Genomic DNA, 6,000 nt, shown 5'->3' on the forward strand with positions numbered 1-6,000 from the left:
AAATTTCGGGCTGGACTGGGCTTGGCCTGGGTTTTGAGATAAATCTCAAGCCCAACCTACTCTATATTCGGGCCTAAGTGGGTTTGGACCGAGCCGGGCTTATTACGAAACATATATGTCCAAGCCTAGTCTTTAAAGAGTGGGCTTGGACGGGCTGGGTGGGTCAGTGGGCTTTTGAACAGGTCTACTTCCAATAAGAGCATTTATATCATCACTCCCTAACTCAATTTTGAGTTTGTCCTCAAGCTCAAACCCTCGATAAGCTTCTTGAAAGTGTTCTAAGGGCTCCCATGTTGCATCTATAAGAAAGAAGTCGAGGGGTTCTCTACCATTCGAAAAGGGGTAGTGTCGAGAGAAGTGTGATAAGATGTATTATAGCAATACTCAGTCCAAGGTATCCAATCCACTCATCCTTGCAGTTGATCGCCAGTGACATATCGCAAGTACATTTCAATTGTTCGATTAACCACCTCTGTTGTTTGACTGTCAGATTGAGGATGGTAAGGAGAAGAGAAAGCCAGCTTAGAACCACTAAGGTGAAATAACTCTTTCCAAAACATGTTAAGGAAAACCTTGTCACGATTAGAGACTATTGATTGAGGCAATCCATGGAGACGAAATACCTCAGCAAAGAATATACCAGCCATGAAGATAGTAGTAAATGGATGAACCAATGGTATAAAACGAGAATACTTCGTAAACCGATCTACCACCAACAATAGCACTAACTTCCCTCGATCTTTAGGTAAGCCCTCCACAAAGTCCATAGAGATATCCACCCAAATTTGTTGCGAGACATCAAGTGGTTGAAGTAGTCCTGTAGGTTGCAAGTTTTGACTTTTATGAGTCATGGCTAAATTTCACGTTTGCATCAAACTAAGTCAGGGTTTTGCCATAGGAGGCTGTCCTCACCATAAAATCTTCTTTCCATTTAGGTTAAATTTCATAGTCAGGGAGCTAAAGTCCCACAGAATAGGTCCAAGAGTACACAACCATCTGACTCCCAAAACCATGTCGAATCCTTCCAATGGTATAATATAAAAATCAGCCGAGAAAATATCGTCTGCAACCTGAAGAGATACTAACTTGCATATTCCCATGCTTGAAACACGCTCTCCATTTGCCATTGGGACTTGCAGCCCTGGTCGTTTCCCAAACTTTAGTCCCAAACTTGAAAGCAAACCCTTACGAAGAAAGTTGTGTGTGCTGCCCAAATCAACCAACACTGAAACACTAACACCTGATATCTTTGTTAGTATTTACATGGTAGGAGAATTGCAGGTTCCACTAATGGCATTTAGAGAAAGCTCAAGATCTCTTATCATCTCTTCCTCTTCATTATCTGAACCTACTACCTCAATCCAAAATAATCGCTTGCATTTATGTTCCTGTGTATAAGATTCATCACAATTATAGCACAATCCATTGACCCTCTTTTCAGACACTTCTGCTCATGTCAGCTTCTTGAAAAATGGTGTGGAAGAGTGCAATTTACTACCACCTCCTATTGATTTGACAATTTTTTCCCACCTTTTGCAACCATGTTTTTGCTAGTGGAGATAACAATTTCGCTTCTGTTAGATTTGGGGATGGACCAGTTTGTGTTTGATCGCGAGGCTAAGGTTGATTGTGAGATTCTTTGTTTATGTTCTAATGTCCGAGCTATATGCATAGCAATTCTGAGGTTACTTGACTGTTGCAACTCAACATCAATTCGGAGTTCTTCTTTCAACCGAGCGGTAAAAAGATCCACTTGTTGCAAGGAAGAAGTCCTGAAGTCCGAGCCAATAATGTTTCGAATTGTCGTTGATACTCTTTGATTGAACCAGACTGCTTGAAGTTGGCTAATTCTCCCAAGGGATTGTTACTCATAGCTGACCCGAACCTCACGTGACAACACTCCTTAAATCGCCCCCAATTTAGTTCTGCCTCCTCCTGCTCAATTTGATCAAACCATAGTTGGGCCTCACCCAATAGATGGAATGCAGCTAGGCCCACCTTATCTCATTCTACAGTTTTTTTTTTATTGATGAAGAATTGCTTGCACCTTTTCTTCCATCCTAGAGGGTCACCAATGTCGTCATAGTCAGAAATTCCATCTTGGAATAACGAGGTACCATAGATCCTCCCATCTGTGTTCATATCTGCCACCTAAACTTGAGGTTCTGCCGCTGCCAGAAATTCCATTGTTTTATTCCTCTATATGGTTTGGCCGATTTGCAAAGACAGTATTCGTAGTCTACAAATTTTCAAATATGGGTTTGTGCTTTATAAATTTATAATTAAATGATATGTGAGTCAATTATTTGGCCAAATAATACTTGTGTTTTAGTTGATTTGTAAAGTCAAACTTTGTATTTTTGGTAATTTGTAAAATTGCTCTTTTTAATTGCTCCAAATTGTTCTCTTTTGGGGTAAATAAATAGTCATGACGTCAATTTTTGATGGAATGACTGAGTTTGTAAACTGCACAAAGCACATATCCTTGTTCGTAAACTTTTAAACCATATAGACTATCTTTGCAAATCATCCAACCCACAAGGTTTATTTTGTACTTAAAAAACAAGTAAAAATATGAAACCTTGAAAAACGGTAAAAACGTAAAAAGCAACAAAAACATGAAAATGATAAAAAAAACGTAAAAATTACGAAAAACATTAAGTCTGATTGGCCCCTAAATTTTCAAAGTGTCTCGATATCCCTATCAACTTGCATAAAATGTCCAATTAGCCTCCTAAACTTACATAAAATTTAATCAATTAATCACTCAGTTGTAAAAAAGAAAATAAGTTCAATGTGGAAGATGTATTGTGAGCGTCGAAAAAAAAGGTAAAATGGCCAAGATAGGATGCGGTTGTAATATTAGAGAAAACGACAATAGGTATTCCATATAATCTCATTCTATCAGCCAAACATATGAATAATTACTTCTAAAGAATACATATTTTATTTTCTCATATTCTATTCATAAGTAATACATATTCAATTGCTTAGTAATACATATTCTATTTCATTCCGTGAAAATAGGATTTGGTCAGATGGAGATGCACTTTCCATTTCGTCCCCAACATAGTGGAATATAAAAGGAGAACCCTAATAGAGGTCGAGTAAAATTATAATTGGGACTCGAAAAGGCGAAAAGAAATAGCAAATGTTTCACACCACATATTTCAACCACCGACATCTCTTTCAACCTCTTGGTTTGCATATTTACGAATGAAATTAACACAATGAACCAAAGTTAGAAAAATTAAACAGATATATGTAATTAAAAAAGAATATAAGAGTATATATCATCATATTTATACATCATATAATAACAAACATATTAACATAACATCTTACCAACCCAGCAAAATGACAATGGGTACATATCCCTCAATCTCAACTTAAATACATTCGGATATTTTTGAGCTTGGTCTAAGAAAAAGATTGATCCTTTAAGGATGTATCAATAGATTTTTGGACTTGCTTAGTGTAACATGATCAACCTCCTATTGCCAGGTCTTAAAGTAATTGAAGCGCATACCACTTTAACTAAGTTCATAGGGTCAATAGGTAACTTTAAGCAAGCTCGGAAGGTCCCTTTAAGAAAGTTGAGGGTCAATAGGTCACTTTAACTAAGTTCACGAGGCCAATAGATAACTTTAGGCAAATTCGTAAAAACACCATCTAAACATAAAATCTAAGCAAGAAAAACAAAATGTGTTGTCTTTCCAATATTAAAGGGATAAGTTACAAAAATAAAAATCATATGGTTATTGGGGAGAGCGAATTTAATCTCCATGTACAAAAGAGTGCAATCTTAAGCCATAAGTTTACCGAGGGTTGCAATTTCAAGTCTCGTTAACAGAAGATAGATTCTTTTCATGTGCGACTTCATGTTCTAACCACCTTCCAACCTCCAGGTTTCTAGCTACCTAGCTTGAAATTGCACATCTTCAGTTAATGAAAAAAACTCATTTCCCGTTAATGAGTCTTGAAATTGCAACTTCTCATAAAGCTTAGGCTTAATATTTCACAGTTTTGTACGTGAAGGCTAAATCCGTTATCCCCAAATAATAACACTAACCTTTTCTTTTCTCCAGGAAAAATATAGAATATCTTAAAATTGTTGAATGATTATGTATTTAGAAGGCTTAATGCATACCCAACCTTTTCAACTTGCACTCAAATGTCTAATGTCTCCAAACTTTGAAAACAATTTTTTCACTACCTCAACTTGTTGAAACTGCCATGACTAACCTTTTATTTCCATGTGGCAGTACTACACGTCATTAACAGTTAAGAGTGTCACAAGGTCGAGAACTTCTACGGTGGACCGGGTGCAATGGACCCAACCAATGAAAACAGTGAATCATGCTACCTCATTGGAAGATGATTGGTGTAAGGAAAGAAAGTGCACAATTGTCACGTTTCTATTGGTAAGGTCCAATTTCTCCTTGTACAACAGAAATTGAACAAATTGAACAAACAAATTGAGCATCACATTTATTCAATATCTGTCTCATCTTGTAGGCCATGAACATCACTCCAGAATGCTATCAAAACAGAACATTTCATGCTAAAAAATCCATATCATCAAATCAAAACACAGTTTTTACAAAGTTACACAAATTATCATCCAACAGAAGATGCCTATCATACTGACATTCACCTAAAGATCCACCTCTTATTCTTGCCCATCAACAGAATCTTCATTTTCAATCCAAGGGAACAATATATGTTATGTAATTTTCTATGCAGAGACCGCAAAATAAACATAAGATAACAAAACCATCTGCTTGCCATATTGCATAGAAAATTACATATTGTTCCCTTGGATTGAAAATTTGCAGCTCCTGGAGAAGTGGTAAGTCCTGACACGGTAATATGATTTACATAAACAATCCCGAATTGCTATACCTAAATAGTAATATCAAATAGTTTCATGATCACATTTTAGTTGCCTATAGTCAAAAACAAAAATGCAGAAATAATTCAGAACCAATGAAAAAAAGGGCGACCCGGTCGCACTACGCGTCCCCGCTGAGCGATGGTCCGGGGAGGGGTCCCACCACAAGGGTGTACTGGGGGCAAGCCTTCCCCTGCCAATTTATACCAAAATATAAATACTTGTAAAACAAACACAATGAACCAAAGTTAACAAGTTTTATGGTGTCAAAACGGGTTAGCTTATTACAATCATTGCTACGTGATCTATGTATTACACCTGATCATATATCATATGAATGCAAATAAAAATGATAATCGTATTATCCATAAATCATGTAGTCATATCAGAACAAGCTATGCAGATATTATCATTTCACCATTTACTCAATAGATATAGCTCACTTGAAATCAACTATAGCAAATTCAAGCCCCTACTTACCAAATTCCAAATCATCAAATCAATATCTAATATCAATGCAACTTCCCGTTGTCATTCTAATTCTAATTTCATTGAAACAATCTACCTCTTATTCTTGCCCAAAACAAAACTCGACGTTGAAATCGTTAACTATTTACATTCGATAATCTGAACTAAACCAAATATAAAAGTTTGATGTTGCAGTTACATTTGAACTAGACCAAATACAAATCCATAACTAACAAATACTGTTGATTCAACGTTCTAACATTTTTAAAACATAGGATTAAGAGCAGCTCCAACAAATAGGATAATGTCGGAAACCTCTTCTTTAATCATAAACATGAATGGATGGTCTGCTACAAAACTTAGCGGTTCTTGATAAGGTGGTGCAGCACCACCGACTAAGCGTCCAATGACAGCAGTTGCAGTCATGCCTTCCTCATTTACTTCAATATAAGATTTCTGAACTGCTTTTGATAAATAAACCACCTCTCGAGTTTCAACCATCTCTGTAATCTCAGCTTTACTTTCATCAAAAGGCAGGTCCAATCCTAGTTCTTTCATGGTCTCATTAGCCTTCAATTCGTATTCATACTTCAACTTTGGCAACCACAATCTATCAAGCAAGACTAGTCGAACCTCGC

The sequence above is a fragment of the Euphorbia lathyris genome, chromosome 3 (assembly GCF_963576675.1).
Source record: "Euphorbia lathyris chromosome 3, ddEupLath1.1, whole genome shotgun sequence".
Lineage (NCBI taxonomy): Eukaryota > Viridiplantae > Streptophyta > Magnoliopsida > Malpighiales > Euphorbiaceae > Euphorbia > Euphorbia lathyris.